The sequence below is a fragment of the Heliconius melpomene genome, chromosome 18 (assembly GCF_056956725.1).
Source record: "Heliconius melpomene rosina isolate 202511_hmr_F chromosome 18, ASM5695672v1, whole genome shotgun sequence".
NCBI classification, from domain to species: Eukaryota; Metazoa; Arthropoda; class Insecta; order Lepidoptera; family Nymphalidae; genus Heliconius; species Heliconius melpomene.
The window spans coordinates 14,038,053-14,062,089 of NC_140406.1; the positions used below are offsets into that span (position 1 = coordinate 14,038,053).

At 32.1% G+C, this 24,037-nt stretch overlaps 1 protein-coding gene across 3 annotated transcripts in view; it reads left to right on the forward strand.

Moving 5' to 3' along the window:
* Window positions 1-9,148: 9,148 nt before the first annotated feature.
* Window positions 9,149-24,037, forward strand: part of Cirl (Calcium-independent receptor for alpha-latrotoxin) — a 265,280-nt gene continuing 250,391 nt past the window's right edge. For all 3 annotated transcript variants that reach the window (XM_085202511.1, XM_085202509.1, XM_085202510.1), the window contains exon 1: window positions 9,149-9,374. The gene's annotated coding sequence lies outside the window, so the exon portion shown is untranslated. The remainder of the gene's footprint in view (window positions 9,375-24,037) is intronic.

Consider the following 24,037-nt stretch of genomic DNA (forward strand, 5'->3'; position numbering starts at 1 on the left):
TGGATTTTCTGTACCAGTAGTATATTATATTAACACGTGATATATTAAACTTAGGTATATGTTAAATTATATGTCTTTGATTCTGAACACTATAGCTAAATAGGTATTTAAATTTTAAGTAGTTTTTTTTATGTTCGGGCTTAATCCAATTAACGAGCTACACATACACCTACTCGTACCGTAGGCAAAAGCGCGGTGTTGCGTTCCGCTACTCAACACACAATATCTCGGAAATTCGACGGAAAGTGAGAAACGAAGTCTCTTAACATTAGGTTCCCTCTGCTTACTCTGCTATATGCGAAATACTGAGCGAAGCTGAGAAAGAAATTATATGACTTTCCTTGATATGTATTTGTTGATTTTAATAAACACAACATTAACATATGCACAAAACTAACTGCACTTCGTAGATTCGATTATCCGGATTTTCGATTATCCGAATGCTTAACGACAACAATAAGTCCGATTAATCGAATTTCTACGTACCTGATGTAAATCCATCCTTCACCTCCCTCCCGTCTATTTTAAATAAATAATTAAAATCATCAATCCACTAATCTTTATTAATTAAAAATATCCAAAGCTGTTGCAAACGTCAGAAAAGCGTTTTCGGTAAGAAATAACTAAGTTAAATAATTTTGAAACAAGTACTAAGAACAACGCTAAAGCTGAAAGTATAAAGACTTAGGTCTTAATTAGGTCATTTCGCTGATGGAGTTGGGAAAATGTGCCGAAAGTGAAATTTACTTATTTATAAAAAGAACCAAAATGCAGAGGATTAATGGACTTAGATTATACCTTAGGTGGGCTTTGGAGAAATAATTTTACTGTGAAATACAATTTTGGTGATTTACTGGTTGAGCCTTCAAAGTTTTCGCAAAAATTTTCTCTATATACTATAAGACACCGTCGTCTTACAATGCTGTACACGTAAATCTTTCAAAGTGTAGCAGATTTTCATTAGTAAATGAGTGATTGTAAACGAAGATTTTTGTATTAAAATGTATTCTTCATGCATTTACCTAAAATAAGTATAGTTCAAGAGGACCAAGAGATACTAGTAAAATATAAGTCACGTAATTTTTAATAATATTGGAACTTGTATTTCTTATACGTATATGTTTTTCTACGAAGAAAACAAATTAAAATACTCTTTGAATTTGTATTCTTATGTTATACTTAACAACAAAGTAAATCTATTCAATAGCGAATAACTAAAAAAGTAAACAAGTTCACGTTTTTCAGGAAATCATATTTCATTAAAATCAACAAAAACGACTCTAACAGTTATCTTCTATAACGGCCCAATTTTTGTATAATTTCTTAGAGTTAGTATTGTAAGCGCTAATTTCCTTTATAATAATTATTGTTTTTCTGTGTTGTTGTATTGTGGAATTGAACCAGCAGCTATCATGCTCGTAGACAACGATTATAAACGATGACGTCAAATAAACATAACAAACAATAAAGCTTATTACTTAGTAATAGATTAGATATAACGACAAATTTCCACGGCTATCAATCAATTATTTACCTCTTATTAATGAATCTATCTAATAACTAAACATGGCTGAAACGTAATACTCGTGACTAATATATTGTGTCGGTTATGACGAGCCTTGGAGACGAGATAAAGAAATTTCCGTTAACAGAAGGCTATATCGATATTTTGTTGACAGAAGAGTTGCTAAGTACTTATTTATTATAATACTAACGAAAATACACGACTTTTGCTTACTTAATTTGTAAATTTCATCAGCGTAAATTAATCGAAGTGTGTCTTGTAAGTTTTTATATTCCTTTCAATTTCAGCGTAGGTTCGAGTCTCGCAGTGGATGTTCTTTCCCCCGACGACCCCCTCACAAGCACAGACGTAATATTTGCGATTTTTTAGAGACTAAGAGCTAACATTTCACGAAGAACGAAACTAAGAAATTAAATTAAGCCAGAAAGTATTCTACATCTGAGCCTCATATAATAACAAATATGTACATATACGAGTATATTGGTTTTCATATATCCAATAGTTGTTTCAATAAATATATAAGAAAATATCAAATAATCTCCATATATTAAAACATTTACATACAACCACGTGAAAGGCTCCAAATCTAAGGATTAACTTCAAAGGCTTTTCGTAATTCAGAAAATGCGTTTTTATAGAAATACCCGCTTTGAAGAGCAAGATTTCGTCAGCAAATTGCGGAGGGCAGAATTTTGGAGGCTCAGCCGATTATTTCTATCTTGTTTCAGTGGACCTACCCACATTATATGGAATTTCCATTTGACAAACGATTGACGACCTTCATAGGATTATGTAAATAATAAAATCTTTTATAATCTGTAAAATGTTTCTCAAACTGGAAAAGAAATATCCCTGAGTGACTAAGAGATATAGAGATTAGGTTAAGTTCAAATTTGACAGGATTTTGGTTTCCTCTAATGAATACTCCCGTTAACTACTGTTAAAACGTAGCAGACCACTTAAATAAATTTAGTTATAGTTATAAAAATAGATTAAAGTTATTGTTGCCATTACATCAAATTTTATTACACAATTAAGTTAAACTTAATTAAATATTATGTCTTTCATTTAAGCTCACTTCTCAGGAAAATTGACTCATCACTAGATGATAAGATTGTTTTTTTTTTAATGTTTTAGCTTTACACTTACTTTACACCACGTAACGCCGGCTATGAAGAATGACTGTTGTGACAATATACTCTGGTCTGCCTGTCTCCCCGAATTCAAAAAGAAATTGTGAACTGAATGGCGCAACTCAATTTTTCTAAATGGCAATTGAACCTACAACCATCATATTTAACCCATACACTGTCTCAATGCACCACTATGGCCTCAAAAAGATTATCTCTATCTTCACAAAAACGTGGGCTATGTCTGTATCAAATCTTTACTGAAAATAACACTTTCAATTTCTGTAAAAAAAATTAAAAGACAGTATTAAAGGCTCCGAATACTGTCTTTTATCATGAGGTTATCCACATTAAACTAAATTTAAATTTGAACAGCGATCAACTTTCTCATCAAGATGCGATACAAAGAAAATTAAATAAATTAAATAACCTTCAAGAATAAATGTAATTAAAATGATTTTGTGTTGTTGTTTTAAATATTGTCTAAACTTAAGTAGAAAACCTTAAAAATTTTTTTTTTTTCTCTACAGATTCAAACAAAATATGCAATTTTTATTATTTTTCTCAAGCTTAATAAGCTCCAGAGATCTAGTCCTAAGCTTAGAAAGACTGTAGCAAGGTCAATTTAAAGTAAAATATAAGTTTACACATAAATCAGAGGGCTGGAAGGCAACAAGGCAGATAACTTTGTTTATATTCTTAAATCTCTTTACTTAGGATTTACTTTTATATCTCATGTACTATTTACCTACTTTATTTTTTTTATTTTTTTTTTGCGTAAACGAACACACTAAATGACGTATCTACATTAAAAAACGCAAAGAAAATTAATAGTTACAAATAAATACAAACAAAATACTAAATTTTAATATTCACCACACCAATCTGTATACGAGTATAAAATATGATTGCTTACCCTATACCTAATGCATGAAGCAAAAAAAACTTTTATGCGTTCAAATATATTAGCATGTTTTTTTACTCTACTTTATAATTTTTAGAAGAAGATTCAAACCCACAACCTACCACAAAACAATATTTAACTTTAATTTGCACATTTTATATGCATAAGTTAAATATTCCAGTAATTTAGGACATCTATACGTGTCAGCTTGGCGAGCAGCGAAACGATTTAATTTCCGAATCCGGTCGTTAGTTCGGGCCTTGCAGTTGCTAGTTTATAATATAGAAGCTATTTCCCGTGGATATGTCCGAATAGATAAATGACGCTGTGCTATGTTGTAGAGAATTATCTGTTTTTAACCTGTAGTTAAATATAGAAACCATGTAAGAGCTAAATCTAATGTGATAATTTATTTAATTACTTTTTTTTTAGAAATATGTAATGTATCATAAAAGAACACTACAGTTCTATCGATTTCTCCTACGTAAGGCATTTTAGGAGACTCAAGATATCTAAACTTAAAATATAAAATAGATTAAAGGTACGTCGTCTTTTGCCTTTGTACCATAGTGAATAAATGAAAATATTAATAAATAATAATTCATTTCCTGGAGTGAGGATCGAACCCGCAATCGTCACGATCCACACATACCAAGTTCCAACTCAAGATTTATCAAGTTCCAATATGGTATTTACATACTATAGCCAAAAAATTATACTTCAAATATTTATCTTAAATAATAAATCAGAAAAAAACAAAAGCTCTTGAAAGCTTAGAATTAACGTACATTTTTAAAAAATATAGTTTTACGCGCGGTCCTACGCAAACCGGACGAAATCCACCAAATGGATGGATGGAATGCATACAGTTGATACTCACTATTACTTATAACGTGACAAACGGCTATAACTCTTACTGCTATAGAAAGAAAGATAAAAATACTGTGGGTTTTGAAACAAATACAACAAACATGCAGACGATAGCTAATGGAACAGAAAATATTCCACGTTTCGTCGATTTCTGATTTTTAAAGGATTTTTTTTCACGCACTAACCATTTTTTTAAGAGAGTAGTGACACATCACTTCTTTATTTCTTATTACTTAATTAAAAAATATTATAAGGAAAAAATAGGGCAAAACAAAAGAAACATTTGAAAAAGATGTAACAACGTAAAGGCCGTCGCTCGTGGCGTGGCAATGTGTGAGACTGTAAACATGAAAGTTATTGGATTTAGTTCACGACTCGAAGAAGAAATTATTTATATTTCCTTGCTTAAATAACAAGACAAAGCGTGGCGTTGAGCTCCGCCACACACGCTACCCCTCCAGAATTCAGCAGAAATTGCGGAACGGAAATATATTAATGGAAATGAAATTACTTCACATTAGGTTCCCATGTTCCCTCTGCCACGGGTTAGGCATGTGCGAGATACAACGTAAACCTAAAAAAAGAACAAAAGCTACTTAACTTTCGTATAATTTACATTCACCAACATAAAGTATTTACGCACACACAAGCATCATTGTACTTATTTATTACCCTTCGCTAATGACAGAGGCCCCGAGACTCGTCTTAGACCAGCTGTTCTTGCATTCCGCGAAACAAAAATGCAGTGGGTTCCTTTCCGGTGGGCATATTGCCTTTAATATTGCATATGCTCATGTACCTACTTGTGTGACCATTTATCATGCGAGCTACTACTATGTATTTTAGTTAGTCGATAACGTTACAAAATAATATGTATATTTGTTTTGTTTTATGTTTTGGTATTATTGTGATGTGAAAATATATAAAAAACATTAAAATATCACAAACTTTTAGAGGCGTCGTGGCGTAGGGGCAAAAGTGTGTGACTGTACACGCGACGGTTGTGAGTTCGATTGCCGCTCTAGTAACAAGGCAAAAGCGCGGCGTTGCTGTCTGCCACTCAACACACAATGTCACCAGAACTCGGCGGCAAAGGGAAATGGAAGTGTCTTAATGGAAACGGCCCTGCTGCCGACCCTGCTATGTGTGGGATACAGCATGAAGCCAAAAAAACAGCTTTGAACAAATAAATTGTTTAGTAACCGTTTCATTATCTTTTACTCAAAAAAAAATATATAAATTACTTTATTTAATACAATAATGCGTATTTAGCAAATTATAAACTTAATTTAAGTTAACAGCCTAATAATTTAAATAACATTAATAAACTGGGGTTTGTAGTAAACTAAAGTTAGTTTACGATACCGACTCGTGGTAGTCTGCTAGTTTATTAATACGTTATGATGCTTTAACTCAATCAACGTTTAACTACTGTTTGTCACTGTCACTAATATTGGAGGTATAATGAAATGCTGTTATTATTAAATAATGTATGGCTTTGAAATTATATATGAAGCCGACATAGACCAGTGGTGCAAATTGTATAAGTATGTGATTGTACCATTGCTCTATGTAATGCGGTGGTTACATGTTCGATCTCAATAAGGGGATTGAGGCTATAAATAAATCCTTGTTATATATGATAAACCAAGATGTTATGTAAAAAACATCGAAAGTATACAATTATATGTCTATCTACTCTACCATCTATTTTTCTAGATCACAGGATCATCAAAATTCTGGTATCTATAATTTATGAATTTATTTTTTCGTATGTCTTATAGAGAAAAAATTGACGCCGCGTTTTGCCGATGACTTCTCCTTCTTATTAGAAATTTGTAAATTCATGTGTCCAGTTAATTAATTTATATTCTATAATAAAGATGCAGTTTTCTGTTTCCTGAATTAATGAATTCCATTCAAAAAAAATATTAAAGAAAAGAGAGCTAAATTGCCGAAAATATATTTCCCTCTGCCCACCATCGGCTGCCATTTTTGTATCAGTTCAGTGAATGAGTTTGTGGATTGGGGCTGCACGCTAAGCAGTCTATATAAATTAGGGCGGGACCGACTCGCACATGACCGGTTTTTTTATAGTTTAGAGTTACCTTAAAAATGATCTCTATATATTTAATTTACCAAGCAGTCATTTTGCTTTTATGTCCTAGAATTACCATATTATACATTAACATTTGAATATAAAATCATCCTATTCATACAGAATATAAGCCAATATGAGAAAAGTTTGAAGCGTGTTAATGTTTAAGGAAATCTAAATTCTAACTTAAGTAATTCAATTGTGGCCGTCAGACGTAACGTGGCCTAACTCACCTTTTAGCAAATATACTTCCAATTCGTTTTGCTTTATGCTGTATCTCGTGAGAGACCTTAGTGTTACTGTTAAGACAATACCTTCTACAAAAAATACTGAAGAATTATTTTTACATTTTCTTCTATTAAAATATAAATTAATTCAATTAAGCTCTCAAATAACTACTACAATTTTTCTTGTAACGGAATCATTGTTTTTTTTTAATTCACTCATTCTACACTAAAATTAAAAAGCAGAACAGTTTTCTTCATTAAACGTGGTAATTTCATTTTACTGATTTTCAAGTCACTTATTTAGAAATGCCGTAAAAATTACGTTAATGTTTTTAATATAATCTACTGTCACTGTGGTTAAAATAACCTGAGTCACTTAGAGCGTGTCATGTGTCATACACAGCGTGTCATGTGACATTTCACCACAGACAATGCCTCCAGAATTAAAGCGGAACGGAGTGTCTTAACACTATGTTCCCAGGTTCCCTGTATGTGCACAGCGCGAAGATAAAAAATATAGGTTACACTATTTCTACACCGAATCTCTAAATGTAATATTATGAAACAGGATAATTTCAAAAACTCATCCGAAATTTTATTCAGGTGTTTAAAATTACGGGGGCGCCATCTTGTGTGCTAATAGAGGTTTATTAATATCGTAATTCCGAGCTCGCCTCGAAAGCTTTTAAATTATTTGCTCTTAAAAATTTAATCTGCATATGCATGGGTGGGTCGATACTTTACTTTAAAACTAGTTTAAAGTTCTAATTCTAAAGGTAATATTACGTATAAATTATATAAATTTGATATGTATATAGATATATATATATATACTGTTAATAGTTAATACTGACTGTAAGCGCGACAGGTTGTGGGTTCGATTACCACTCGAGGAAATTAAATGTTTAGTATTATTATCTCTAAGTTCCAGTGCAACCCACCAATGCCACCAGAATTTGGTGAAAAATGGAGAGCGGAAGTCTTAGCATTAGGTTTCCTCTACTGCCTGCTATGTGCGGGATACAGTGTGCTGATTTTTTAATATAACCTTTAATAAATTAGTCACAAATATTTTTTATTTGCGAACCAATAACCTTTTTTTAATAAAATTTATCTTATTTAATAGTGTATCAATTCAATATATAAATAGCATTTAATTAAAACTTTGTATATTCGTATAACCAAAAAAAGAAATTTACGTAAACGGAGTGCCTAAAAAAAGTGATACCTAAGACTTTGATTATAACTTAAAAGAATGTTTTAAGTTTGCAAAACAAGAAAACGACTTTCGGAAACCGTTTGTAACTAAACTAATTTATTTTAAAGCGACCCAGAGCTTTCTATTTTATTTTTTTTCATTTTCAACGCTTTTTAAAAATTATACAGTATAAACGTGGAGAAGAATCGTAGTTCTCCGCTTTTGATTATTGTATAAAAACAGAGTGGTTATTTAAATTCTCGATCTTCATGTATAGATATTATAAGTATGCGTATTATTGTACTTTCGCACTATTCAACAGAGGAACCACAGGGAACTTAGTGTTAAGACACTACTTTCCTCGCTTTCCGCCTAATTTTGGAGCAACTCAACGCCACATAAAATTATTAATGAATTTAAGAAGAGATTTAATAATTCAGTTCTTTTTGATTGTATTAAAAGGTAATAAGATATTGAAAAGTAATAAAAGAACTAATATGCTAATATAAAACATGTTTCTTAATTAGATCTGAGATACAATAATTCACAAAGAAATAAGTCTCTATGCATTGTGCATAATTATCTGTCTTTAAAGTAAATTATAATACGAAGCTTATTTTTACTTTCTTTGAAATAAGTATATCTTATATATTAACTTAAACATTCGTTCTCACCTTAAATTAACCACCTTAGCGCATGGATAGCATCTGGCTGTAAACGTAATGGTTTTTAATGTATTTAAAGTGTTATTCTACACCTAGAATAGAAAAATACTATTTTTTAGGAAACGTATAAAAACTGTATTTTTTTGATAATGCTACGTTCAAATTTTTATACATTTTCTAGATAAACGCAATGGTTGTAAAATCTATGGAACCAATTTTTTCTAATATAAATTATAAAAATCAATCAATAAGGAATGAGCTTAAATCAATAAAATTTAAAATATATTTTCTATCAACCACAGGTTAATCACGCTAATATATAAACAATTATATATTTATATGTACTATATCTATATATATGCATAAAAAGAAAATATATTCTAATATTAGATGAAAGACAAACTGCAGATTCGATACCTGCACTCAAAAATCAAAAGCCTAGGCCGACATCTACATAACACGTGCATTACTCACGAAATATTTTCATAAAGCCGCCGCACCCCCCTCCCCGACCAAACCAGTTCAGTTAGTGCCCGGCTGCCGAGCGCGTCGGTTGTCTTGTGCCCCGACCACTCTAGTGTTACGAAATTGAAAAAACATATTCACATAAAATAACCTGAGTTGCTAACAGTGTACATAGTGATACAGTGAAATAGTGATGTGTTTGTTCACCCACGTGTTTTAGTGACGGATTTCTCTTAAAACTCACGGGTAGACGCCGAACGCCTTTTCATTCTACACTCTGGATATCATTAAGGTATTATTGTTACTGTCTTATTGTTGTAAGGTAGCTTTTTTTCTACCCCTATGTTGAATCGATAGATCTGATATGGTGAGCGTAATTTAGTGCGTCTCACGCGGATTTGTTCAATCTTTTTTGCATTGTAGATGCGCGGTTTCTATTGTATAAACACTATCTGGATATATTATAGGGAGTAAGTTCGATAAGTAAGTAATTCCGATTTAAACCAAGCTATTATTAAGTATACAGGTAGTATTTATTAAGGTTGACCTCACGATGTAACGCTGTTATGTTATTTTTGTGTTAGGTGACGCTTTCGCTTATCTAGATTTGTTTTTACTTAAATAAATTACAATACCTACTGCATGTATAGTTACAAATTATTTTAGTCATTATCTAGTTGTTTTATTATAGTGAAATGTATTTTTGATTGATTGTTATTTACTATATTCATTTATATTTTTTAGATTGAATTATAGTTGAAAATTTACAAGAATTTGTATTATTAATAGAAATAATAATATTATTAACCACACAATAAATAAGCGATGCCAACAGATGGCGTCAGTTGTATCAAAACAACGCGCACTTCCTCATTGTAACAGGTAAAAAGTAAAAACTGAGAAGAAATAAATTGATGAGAATTTATAACTTGATAGATATTATTAATTCTGTTATAGAAATGCAATTAAAGAGTTTATATTTATTTTATTATACTAATTGATTTATTTAATTAATATTTTCTTTACTATACAAAATAAATGTACAGAATCGTTATTACCCGCCATACTTCATGAATGGGAATGACAGCTTAAATATTTCTTTCATTATATTTAATAAGTTGAAGGAAATAACGTATTCTGCCTTCATGTAAATAAAAAAAAGTTAACGGTACCAATTTTATTTCTACTAATTTGAAATTTATTCGCTTATTCAACTTTTCAACTTTAGTACAGTATACAAATGCACTGATTTAGTCGTAAAACGAATGGTAAACATTACAAACACGTAACGTGTTCACGTTTTATGACAATAGATATTCAAGGCACCTCACGTAGGACAAAGTTGTGGATTTTGAATGCAAAATCGTAGAAATACTAATACACTTTATGTATGATCTAATCTTGGATGCTGAGAATTTAAATTAATTATCTATACAACGTTATTTGTGAATAGTTCTAGAATTGTATTATGTTACTTTAATAATTATTTTGTAAGTGCTATTTGAACATATTGCATCTTGAATATTATTAATTTAAAAAATAACTGCTTTTGTCTTTTTGCTTATTTTTAACGTATTGCATGTTAGATAGCAAAAATCTAAAATCGCATATACCTATCAAATAAAATAGATATGCCTAATTTTAAATATAACCACGAAAATTGACATGTAAAATCTGAAACATTGGGTGGGTAAAGCCGATTGGACTTTACCACGTTATCATCTTATTTCATAACATTCACAAATTCAAAATCCAAAAAAAATAACAATCTAATTTAGTGCAAAATTCAATTTGAATATCAAATGCGTTTAAATTTTGACGTTAATACATTTTCGGTTGCATATGCTCGTGTATACGTATACACGAGCATATGCAACCGCATGCAGTAGGTGCGCGTATCCGAACGGCCCGGAGCGTTAATTTGCCGCGTAAAAAATCTCGAATGTGTCCGGATACATGGAGGCTGTAGTCGAACAGTTGTCGACATATGTCAGCCCTAACGGCTAATTGACTAGGGAAAATAAAATTGCTGTGGCGGTGAAGCTAAGTGGCTGAGTATAACGATGGTTGTAGATACATTTTGGATTTGGGGAAATTACGTATTTTAAACTTTTCGTGGTATTAGATTTTACGTTATCCATGAATCGTAAAGAATTTGCGAATTATAGTGCTGTTATTAATTATATAAATCACTAAACGTAAAATCACATTCAGCCATGATGACCATTTTTTTATCAATGTAATGAAAATCGTTTGACAAAATGTAATAATTTCATAATTTTATAATGAAAACAAAACAATAACACCTGTATCAAAGTATTATTATATTAAGGAGATTGTTATATTTTCAATTAGACATAATCCTCCTTTTTAATCATTTTTATTTTCTTATTTATTCATTTTATTTATATTATAATAGGTAAAATAGAGTTGAAAATTGTAGAAAATTGAGATTTAAAATTAAGTGCTTTTTGTAAGCCACTCGTAAGCTTATCTCGTTTATCGGAAACATCGACTTGAACATATGTGTATCCTGTCCCGTGAAACGCCCTACTATTGATGAATTGTGCGTTACACGTCGTTCGGGATTGTTAAAATTTATTTTAGATTTATTGCATTCTGTTCTATTTTTATATTGACATATGTACCTACTTACATACTTATTAAATTTAATTTTGTCAACGTATACGAGAAGCTAGTAGTTTGGACACTTCAAAAATATATTTTCATGTTCCATAATTGCTTGTTAATTGTCAAAAACTGTATGATTTTAAAATGAAAAAAAAATATGTAGTGAAACCACATACCTACTAAATACATTTTTTAGAATTTAAAGTAAACAATTGCTTTCTAACTTAACCGTTATATTTAAAAATAAGGCAAAACATACCCGTAGAAAGATTTCATATGTCATGACTGCATTCTTTTAGCCTTCTTTGACTTTTAGCGTTTAATATATACTTTATTACTTATTATTGTGTTCCATTTAAATATATAATGAAATTGTAAGATATAACTCGACAGTCATGTCACATACTGTCACTGATAAGAGGTTAAGTGTTAATCAGATGACGGATTGTTATCACATAGGTCAACGTCAACGTGTGTGTTTCTCGTTGCTTCGATCTTGCCTTTGAAGATCCAGTGCTATGTTCTGTAACGATATATATAATACTCGTATATAAATACTTAGTTATGTTCATTTTGTATGACAATGCAGTCATTGTTGTGTAGATATGGGGAGTAAGTGACAAATTATTTCATATATTCATATATATATTATTATTTTAAGTTCATATAATAATTATTGATTTATTAATAGAAAATATTGGAATATATTGTAACCAAATCCATCTTACATAATATTTTGTAAATACCCTATATTCAACATCGGTTATATTAGAAGATTGTCTTTTAAATCAATTAACTATAACCGCCGTAATCATGTTTTTCTGTCCCTGATAAATAATAAAAAATAGAAATAGTAATAAAATATTGTTAGTAATTGGAAATGTCCCGGGCTAGATGGGTTGCATAATTTCTGGCTGAAGTGGTTTCGCAGTTCACATTCCGTTTTCGCAACACAATTCCAGGATGCCCTTGATTCTGGTACGTTACCAACATTTTTGACAACAGGTGTAACATTCCTGTCATACAAATCCGGATGTACCACGGAGCCTAAAAACTATCGCCCAATAACATGCTTACCTACCATCTATAAGCTCCTTACATCTATTCTGAATAAAAAAATCACAGGACATATTGTTCGTAACAAAATTTTGGCACCGACTCAGAATGGATGTAAGGCTGGTGGCCGTGGTACAAAGGAACTTCTTCTCATTGACACAACTATAAGCCAACAGGTAAGACGGAACAGGAAAAATCTCACTACTGCTTGGATAGACTATAAGAAGGCATATGATTCAGTGCCACATACTTGGCTCTTGAAGGTCTTGGAGTTATATAAGATTGATATGACTTTGAGATCATTTTTGGAGGCTTGTATGGGACAATGGGTCACTGTCCTTCGTCATCTAGGGGAGTGTGATATTCCTGCAACGTCTGAACCGATAAGGATAAAGAGGGGTATATTTCAGGGTGACAGTCTGAGTCCTTTATGGTTTTGCCTAGCTCTGAATCCTCTTAGCACTATGTTAGAGGATTCAGGTTTAGGCTTTCGTCTTCGCCGGGGGGGTAAGGTCATATCTCACTTGCTGTACATGGATGATCTGAAATTATTTGCGTCAAAACGTTCTGATCTTATGCGGCTACTAAAGGTAACTCAAACTTTTAGTAGTGATATAAGAATGGAATTTGGCGTCGATAAATGTGCTAGCATGCATGTAGTGCGGGGGAGTGTGATAAGATCTGATAATATTTGCATTTCAGATTCTGTTTCCTTCAGAACTCTTGGTGAAGGTGAGACTTATAAATATCTTGGAATGTCTGAAGAATTGGGTATTGATGAGCGGAGCATAAAGCAATTGGTGAAGGAGCGTTTCTTTAGTCGCCTGAAAAAAGTGCTTGGCAGCCTTTTATCTGGTGGCAACAAGGTCCGTGCTTTCAACGGTTGGGTTATGCCGCTTTTAGCCTAAACTTTTGGCATTGTAAGATGGACGCAGACTGAGTTAGACTCCGTAGATCGCCAAATACGTAAATTGTTGACGACATACCGAATGCACCATCCGCGTTCGTCTGTAATGAGACTGTATATCCCGCGTAAGTGTGGAGGTCGTGGCTTTTTGAATGTCAAGAACCTCCATAACCACGAGGTATGCAGTCTTAGAGAATATTTTCTCAAGATTGACGTGGATATGCACAAGGATGTGGTAACAGTTGACAAAGGCCTTACTCCTCTTTCCTTGGGCAAAGAGAACTGGCGTCGGCCTGTAGTATTTACTACTTCTGATCGCATGGCTGTATGGAAGAGCAAGGAGCTGCATGGTAGATTCCATAGAGCCCTAGTGGGCCAGGACGTGGATACTGCTTCATCATTATCTTGGTTACAGTTCGGGGATCTTTTCGGAGAAACTGAAGGTTTTGTCTGTGCAATTATGGACGAAGTTATCAAGACACGGAACTACCAGAGACATATTATGAAAGATGGTACTATCGACATCTGCCGGGCGTGTCATCGACCTGGGGAGTCCCTCAGACATATTGTCTCTGGTTGTTCTCATCTTGCTAATGGTGAGTATTTGCATAAACACAATCAAGTAGCCAAGATAATACACCAGCAACTTGCTCTTCAATATGGCCTTGTAGAATTGGAGGTGCCTTACTACAGGTACAATCCCATGCCAGTTCTTGAAAATAGCTGTGCTTTGCTCTACTGGGATCGGTCTATTATTACTGACAGGTATATTGTTGCCAATAGACCTGATATAGTACTAGTAGACCGAGTGGCGCGCCGCGCAGTGATTGTTGACGTTACTATCCCACATGATGAAAATCTCGTGAAGGCCGAAAAAGAAAAACAATCTAAATATTTGGACCTAGCCCATGAGATTACCGCCATGTGGGATGTCAATGCGACTATCATTGTGCCGATAGTGGTTTCAGTTAACGGTTTAATAGCGAAAAGCCTCGACCAACACCTTAAGAGGCTATCGCTTAGCTGTTGGATCAAGAACCGGATACAGAAGGCAGTATTACTTGAGACGGCACGTATTGTGCGGAGGTTCCTCTCTCTGGAGCCCTAGCCACCGATGGCTTGGACCCTTGTCCCGCCCTCGGAAGAGTGGGTTTTTTTATATTTTTAAATGCATCTTTTTTTTTTTTTTTTTTTTTTTTTTTTTTTTTTTTTTTTTTTTTAATAATAATTTATATTTAAAAATGTAAAATGAATTCGCTAATTTAATAAAAGTATATGCTGTATTGTTAAAGTAACATACATTTTAAATAGTAATGATATATTAAATTATTCGTCTTTACGTATTTTATGGATGTATGTACCTAATTATAATTCCAGTTACAGTAATTGTAATTCCTTGAGTCTTATATAAATACATAGAAAAACAACATAATTTATAAGTATAAGGTACTTATGGCTCTGAGATATATTCATTCGTTATCTGACATTTAACAGTAAAAAAATACTGGACCATCGGGTACCGTTAGCCGGCGGTCAGTGATGGTAAGTACTCGCTATAGATAAAAGATATATTCATAGAATCATAAGAAAACAGAATTGTCTATACAAAAATACATTATTTTTCGTTAATAATTAGTATAATGTATGTATATCTATTGAAGTCGTCACGGGGTCGATACCCACTCGAGGAATGGTTTATTTTCATTTCCTCACTTTTTTAATAGGATAACATGCGACGTTGCCTTAATACGCAATATTTAAAATATTGGGTGGTACGTGGAAAATAAAGTATCTTAACACTAGGTTCCCTCTGCCTGCTCTGTACCCTTGTATATGCGGGATACAATACGTGAAGCTTAAAAGGAGGAATGGAAATGAAGTTCTCGTTTATTCTAGACCATTTATCCATTCTAAGGGTTTCTAGCCTTTGAATGACTTTCTAGAAAAGTTATGTAATGTTTACATTAAAACGTAAAGGACTGTTATTTATTATGCCATGCAATGAAACTATTTTATTTTTAATTTTCTTGGAACAAATATTCTTTATGAACACATCGTGGCGCAAATGCAACGTAGCTGATAGTATGGAGTGTTTTTTTTAATTTAAATCCGATTTTCTTATATATTATAAACAAGTAGAAAATGGAAAAAAAGGTTATAAATAGATTATATTCAATCGAGCTTTAGTGTTTAATACGACTAAACAAAGTAAAATTACAAACGAATAAAGCAAAAGTTACGAATTAACGATATACAGATATACCTACCTATATATAGGTAGGTATTCAATATAACTAAAAGAGGACTTTTCATACATCTCTCATAATAGTAATTCATGGAAGCATGTTTCATATAAAATGTATATGCCAAATAAATTAATATTTATTATTGACAGGTTTCAAATTACAATATTCTAGCTAGTACCGCGTTGTTAACGTCTAATAATACGATTTCTAAGAAAATAATTTCTTTATTAACATTGTTATATCTTATTTCTCATATCATAAATAAGGCTGGGTACACAGTACAATTGATGTAAGAGTAATATTGACAAAATCACTGTCTTAATTTTTTTTATTTATTACATATTATAAGGAGGTACATTTTCTAAATGTCCTTGTAGCTCAGCAGAAAACTTCTATTAGAATACGATGCTCACGATTTCAAATCAAAAAATCACATTATGAATGAAGTCATTTATCATTTTCTTCTCAGTTAGTTATGCGTAAAGATTATAAAAAATAATATTTTTTACCTACTCATGAGTTGCATTAGCATTCCAAGTATTTAGCAATCAGGGTGAGGGCCCATAACGTTACAGGGTGAAAGAGCTCAGAGTAGTGTCTTGGATTTACCCAAGTGCAGATTTAAGGGGCCCTTTCTATCTCACCAAATTCGCCTGGTGCCGTCGTTCTTCGTAAATATTTTCTCAAATGAATTGAACATATTGATGTTTATATACTACACAAACATACGTTCAAGAAAAATGAATAATTCTCAGTGAGATAAAGAAGCGATCAAATGTACCTTGAAAATACTTGTACAATACATTATTATCCACATATTAAAAGAAAATTCCTTGTAGGCGCTTAACATATTGACTCACGCGTTAATAAAACTTATAGATACGACTAAAAGCTTAGGAAAGGTATAGAATAAAACGATATTGTAGACCAAAATAATATCTTAATTAAGCTCTATTTTTGGGGTTTAAGGTCTAATTTACCTTGAAAGAATTTTGGGTGATTCACTCAAGCATGTTGGAGTCAAGTTAAATAACTTTGTAGCTATTTATTAAGCAATAACATTTTTTTATAAGATTTTCATTTGACAATATACTAAGAGGCAAGTGGGAGACGTTATAGTGTAATGTGATATATGTTTGCCTAGCACTGTCTTAAGCATAGTCCAAGTTTAAATTTAAAACATATATATTTTATTTTATAGTGTAGGTCCAAAGAGTGGATGATTGATTTTCATATTTTGTAATTTTTTTGTATAGGATTATAGAAAAAAACAAAGGACTGAACTTAAAATATACGTTATTACCACATTAGTATAACGTTCTATATAATATTTATAAATAAAGATATTATAAATATTTTTCAATAACAAAAATAAGATTGCTATTATCAAAATCTTTTTCGATCGATCTCTTTAAATCAAAAATAAAGAAAAAATAAATAATTTTGTCTGAGACAAAAACGAACCCGTGAACACTGCAGTAATTATTCAAGACGTCCACAAAATTATTATTAGTGAATGTCGCCTTTCTAAATGCATTACTTAGTATCATTCTCATTTCACTTACACAGAAAACCAATATAGATTAGAAAGTGCTTCCAGAGGGCTTCGATGCATTCCCTAAAACAAGTATACGGTGTATTAAATTTCGCCCTTTTCTTGGTAACTACTAGAATCTCTACATATATACGTACAAATAGGTTTGTAGTGTTTGTATATTACGCGTACATGGTTTTTAAACGACTTTAAAGGAAGATTTGTGTTTTATGATTTTAGTAGTTTTTTTATTGTAATACCTACCTACCAGTTTTTTATTAATATAGTTAAAACACGTAGTTACTTATACCGTTAGTGGAATAAACAAGAATAAATTAGGTACTTCTATAATGAAAAAAAAGCAACTTTACAAATTTAATAACAAACAAATATACTATACATTTTTTATTATTTTTAGTAGAAAGTAAAATTTTAATTTATGATAGAATCTAAATTTATGTAAGAATATTTCGTATATCGGTCTTTAAGTACAAAACAAACGTCTTTTAAGAACGTCTAAAGATTCTTTAATACATACAAAGGTACTTTATGAAGCCAACAACAGGAAAAAAAACTGATTGGTTGGTGCAAGTATACTATGACTTTAAGACTTTTCTTTCAACAATAAGCATATTGTTTTGGCTCTGTCTGCTTTATTAATATGAAACGATTGGCGCGTACACCGTTGTAGCTCAAGTAAATTTTTTTAATAGGTACATGAGATTGTGATGGATTTGATTTCCATTTTGGGTAATATTTGTTATATTACTTATACTTACTGTGGGTTTTAACACCATAAAAAGGTCTTTAAAAAGGGTAAATTTAGCTTGACCCTGTTCCCCGCACATCGGAAGACAGGCAGGGGGAACTTAGTGTAAAGGCGCTCAATTCCCTTTAAGATTCTTCCGTTCCTCCTTTTCCGCCGAATTCTGAAGCCATCGCGTATTGAGTGGCGGAATTCGACGCCTTGCTTTGCCTCATTACTAGAACAAAGAAATAAAAAAAAATTAAATATTTAACTTTCCTCGAGGGTAATCGAACCCACGACTTCACAATAAAATATATATTTTTATTTCGATAACGCGTACATCTTATAGAGAAGAATATTAAATAGAATTACTACAACTTTCTTGATATTCTGGCGTTATTATACTTATTACAAATTAAGATTTCAGATGTCGGGTCTATACAGCACATTAGCTATTCCCAAGATGAGTTCAAAATAAACGTTTTGCATTCTACACCTTTAACTTGTTGTTAATTGTTGTAAGTTCACGAAGTTTCCACTCTTTTTGTTTTATAGTACTTTTAATTTCTTTGCGTAACAGGTTATCTTGTTATGTAAATTTACAACTTTAAAGAATTATTTTTGTTATAACTATAATAAGACTTAAGGTTTTTTTATTGTTTGGGTAATATTTATCACCAAAGTGATATTTTAGAATCTTTTTGTGCAGCAGTAAGTTGCTTTTATATTTTGTTGACATTTTCTGGAATTGGACCTAAGGGTCCAATAAGACAAGAGCTAAACCATTTAATTTGCTCATATGTAGTACAAGGTCTATAAAATGCCGTGTTATGTACAGTATGAGACCATTTTAATAAAATTCACGTAAAACGTCCTGATGGAAAGAGAACAGTGTAAATACAGTTATCGAGAATTGTGAATAGAGTTTAAGCTCGCAAGATTACAAAGCAAAAAGCCCGATTTTCCATCTAGCAATCAGCTGAACAAACGATCGATTTACGTAACGTCGCTTGACGGGTTTTCTCAACGAAATTCGGGCCTGAACCCGATGTTTTCGCTTACGTTCAAACTTGCGATATATTGGCATGTCTTCGTACGAACAGTTCAGGATTTGCGTGTGAAAGGAGTAATGTAACCGTGCCAGAGGCAGGATCGTTAAATTTCACAAGATTCGGCACACTTTGGACCATCTTGGTGCCAATGTTTTACGAGTTTCGTATGACTCCTAAATCGGCTGGAGGTTATTTCCGGGAAGTCGTTGAGAAGTTTGCCATCATCAAAAGTTGGGAGGTGTGTCATTAAATTGGATTGTGGCTATGATTCATTTCATTTTATATGCGTATTGTTTAATTTAATACTAATATCTGCCATATTCGTATTACATCAACTATATTACAGACACATATAAATATTAATGAATTTCTTATCACTGATACATTAAAATGATTTTAAAAATTTAAGCTATTATTAGAAATGATCTCAGAATTAGCCGTTATACCACTGTAACGGCAGTAATAAACATCAGGTAGAAATTGGATCCAAAAACTCGTCCCTTTGCATTCAAACGGGTACACTGTATCTTTTACTAATTGGCTCGCAGGACCGAGGCTCTGTGAAACAGACGAAACACGCAAAAGGCATTTGTCATTTTAAACGGCCAGAGCAAATGAAATTAGGCATGTTTTATAAGTAATTGCCCACTACTATCTGACTTCGATCTAGGAGTTTGTACACCCAATCTAGTCAAACTGAAATTGAGTCATAGAATGTTTCCCATTTTCTTTTCTCTCCAATTCCGCGCCAGCAGCAAAAATAAAAAGGTTCGCCGATACCACCAACACGGAGGCAATATACGACTTCGACGGAGCGAACCATTTCCTTTAATGTTTTCGTGAGTCTCGTGAACTAAAGACCGTGTAACATCGTATCTGTTCTTCCCTTTTAATAGTACAAAAGCGAACAAACTGCCAAGTATTAAGTTTTATCAAGCATCTGCACGAGTGTCACGTCTTTATTACTACTTATTCTTTGTCCTTATGAATGCATCGGCGGGACAAGGACAGGGAGACGGCCGTCGCGCTCCTAACGTATAGTTCTGTGCCGCTTGAAAAGGCGAGCGTCGTGCGTTCCTCTCGGGCATAGGTGTTCGATTGAATAAAAAAAGGGCGTACCTGAACCGGTCCCCTGACATGTTTGTACATTTTTCTTACGTGTGTAGGGATTTTTGTTCAAAATTTTCGATTGCAATGCTATCGTTATTAAAAAAGTTTGTGTTACGGTCTTGTATCTAGGCAGATTTATTTGGTTTTAGACAAATTTATTGGTTTGAATATGGAGTAATTTGACTAATAAAAAAAAATGATACTATTTCTCGTAAAATTGTAAACATGTTCATTATAAATTAGTAATTAAAAAATACCTACTAAGCATTATCTGCTTCATAAGTCATAACATACATATGTATGAGTAATGTAAAATTCCGACTATACAAGTCAATGTTATACTATAAACGTTTAACATATACCTAAAAACTTTTTATCGAATCAACAATAGATTCAAAACCGAACGAAATCGACTGCGTGACTTGCAACGCAATTAAAAAAAAATATATCCAACATGGCGTCGGAGTCACAGGCTCACAGCTGACTCAGCGTCACTTCTAACTGCTGTTGTCCCAAACTTTTACCCAACGTCCAATTTTTAGTACTGTAACCTCTAATAGACCGCTTTAGTAACTCCAGATTTCAAGGAAAACGCTGAACCAGAATTTGTTTTGAAGTACTAAACATTTGTACTGAGGAATGGTTTTTACGTTCTTTTTGTTTTCGTTCTGTCTTTTCTATTGCTTTCTGTGATAGATTTGACAAGTTTTGTAGTTTTAGCAATAAAATGTACGATATAAAGGCTATAAAACCAAATTTTTTCTTGTTATAAATTGTGTTGAAAATAATTTCTTAACAGTAAAATAAATATTTTTAAATATCAATATTAAAACAAAAGTAAAAAAAATATGCTATTGTATAAAAACTACACATAGACTACAATCAAAACAGTAGTCAGAAGTTTATAAAACAGGTTTGAAATTTTAATTCTGCAGATTAGTTGTAGGATTTTTGGGTCGCGATCCTTATCTTTTTAGTCTTGCTATATTCTTAAGAAAACATTTTGACTAGTTTTTTAATAGTGTAGGTAATTAACATAAATTTGCTTGATAATCTATATATATAAAAGGACTTGTCCTCACTGACTGAGGTAAGACGCACGCACAGCCGTAACTGCTGATGGTAGAAACGTGAAATTTGGACAGATGTTTACTTTCGTAATCTGGACATCCACTAAGAAGGGATTTTGAAAAATTTTATCCCTAAAGGGGAGAAATAGGGGTTGAAAGTTTGTATGGAAAAAATTTTAAATATGCACCGATTTTTATAAAAATTGAAATTCAGACTCTTAAACGTACTTAATTGAATACGTGTTTCATCGTTTTCTAGAATTCCTCCTCTAAGGGTGCAAATAAGGGGTTGAAAGTTTGTATGGAAAAATTTTTAAATCGCCACCGACTCTTTTAGACTCTTAAAAATACATTAATTGAACACATGTTTCGTGGTTTATTAGAATTCACCCCTAAATACGCAAGCGAAGCTGCGCGCGTCCGCTAGTGATAAATATAGGCTTAAATTATATTCCATTTGAGTCATATATTTTTTCTTTAAACATTTTAAAGTGTAATAATTATGTATTAAGTAATTGTAATAAACATAAATTCGAGGCTTGACATAGATTTGTATCTTACGTACATTAAAAGTATTAACTTTTTGCTATAAATGTAACTAAACAAATTTTGAACGCATGTACCACCTCTTAAAGCCATACACACTCCAACTGTGCCATAATGTCGTTAATAATTTTCAAATACCACTTTTTGAGACTTGTATTCTTACATTTCGGAATAGACGTCTTACTACGCCCTCTTATTGCAAAATCTATACAATCGTATGATGTAAATTCTTTTCATTGAAACGGATCTATGGAATAGAAAGAATCGACGCCTTTATTTCCTTACATAATAGTGTGAAACTTTCATAGAGGATTGTAATGCTTTGAATTTATTTTATTTTTATGCGTTTTGTTCTTTAATATTGATGAGTTCAAATAAAAAAATATATATTAAATATGTTAATAAAAAATAACTCACTTTAATCTCCACACTTGATACAGACATAAAAATATTTCATCAATGACCGAAATTACCTCGAAATATTCTAATATTAAATATTCAACGTTTCTCCAAAAAAATGATCTCGTCGCGTCTCAATCCTATAGAATTTCAAATATCTACGTCTACTAAAGAATTTTGTTTAGGGAAAAAATATGTAACGACATAGGCACAAGTTCCAGGCAATTTGATTAATTGGAGTGTTTTTGTCAGCATATTTTTAACAATGCGTTCTTTTTGACCCGCTTTCCTTGCAAGTGCCTTCTGATCGTGGAGGTGGACTGATCTCATTAGACGTTGAAGTAACATTGTGTTTTGATCTTTTTGTATTTCCATCATGTAGGTAGAAAGTGTTGATAAGTCACTCCGTTCTCGACTTTTTACCCATTTTAGAACTAGTATAACCTTTTTAAATGACAGTTAGTCCTACATTTTTTATATCATATTCGCATATACAAACATAAATAATATACAAACATAACTTCGAACTTACTAATGTCTGTCTAATAGTGTCTGTGTTTTATTACAAAATATGTGATGTCACGTTAGGATTATACCTAGGTCTCCTGAGTATGATCAGCAATGGGACAAGGACATGGGAGGTGTCAAAAAAATCATGAAATTCACGTGACGCATTTTACGAACCCCCCTTATAGGTGGTCTCTTACTTTTTTTTATTATTCTAGCTACATTGTTAAAAGACCATATGTTAAATATTAACGTTTACTTAAGTAGGAGAATGGAACCTATAAACATCACGTGTATAGTCGTATACTTGCTAACTTGCCACTATGTTTTGATGATATACAAAAATTAAAAAATGCACGACCATGTCCCTTCTTAATATGCGTTAGGTTTCACTTATAAAAGACGCTCGCATACATTACTTTACTACTTCATTATAAAGAATGCGCCTAAAATATTGTAGGCAGAAGTAATCTTCTAGTACACAATATATCGTAAAAATGTGATTTAAATTTTATTATAATAATTAAATTGGTAGACCTAGTGTTGTTGGTAGAAATGAAAAAATAATTTACTTATTTGTAATCTGTAATCTATTTAATTTACATTAATGAAAATAAACGATTATTTAATTAATATTCAAAGATAGTCTAGATTCTTTATTAGAAGTAAAACATATTCCATCTCTTCCCTTTAACAATAATAAATCTCAATAAGACTAAATAGATAAGAAAATAAATGAAACATCACGTACATTACATTATAAAGGTATACATACATACATACGTACATACATACATGTAAACACATAGGTAGATAGAGCAAACGTGATGGTTGGATCGGTGGGAATGATTCATAGTAATAATTAAACTTGATTGCCAGTTGCAAAGACTTACGCCTTGCACGAATGATAATTGCCTAGGTTTTGAAGGGCGAAATTATTACACACTAGTACTTAAGTAGATTATTTTTACCTGCGGCTTCGCTTGCTTAGTCAAAGTCACATGGACATAATGTAGTAGTAAAGTACTTGTTAAAGGGGAAATTTAATTATAGATGACACATTTAAAGTGCTCGAGATAATTCTGAAACCTTATACATTTAGTTATAACCTAGATAGAACATGAGGCAACATGCAAATTTGACAGAAAG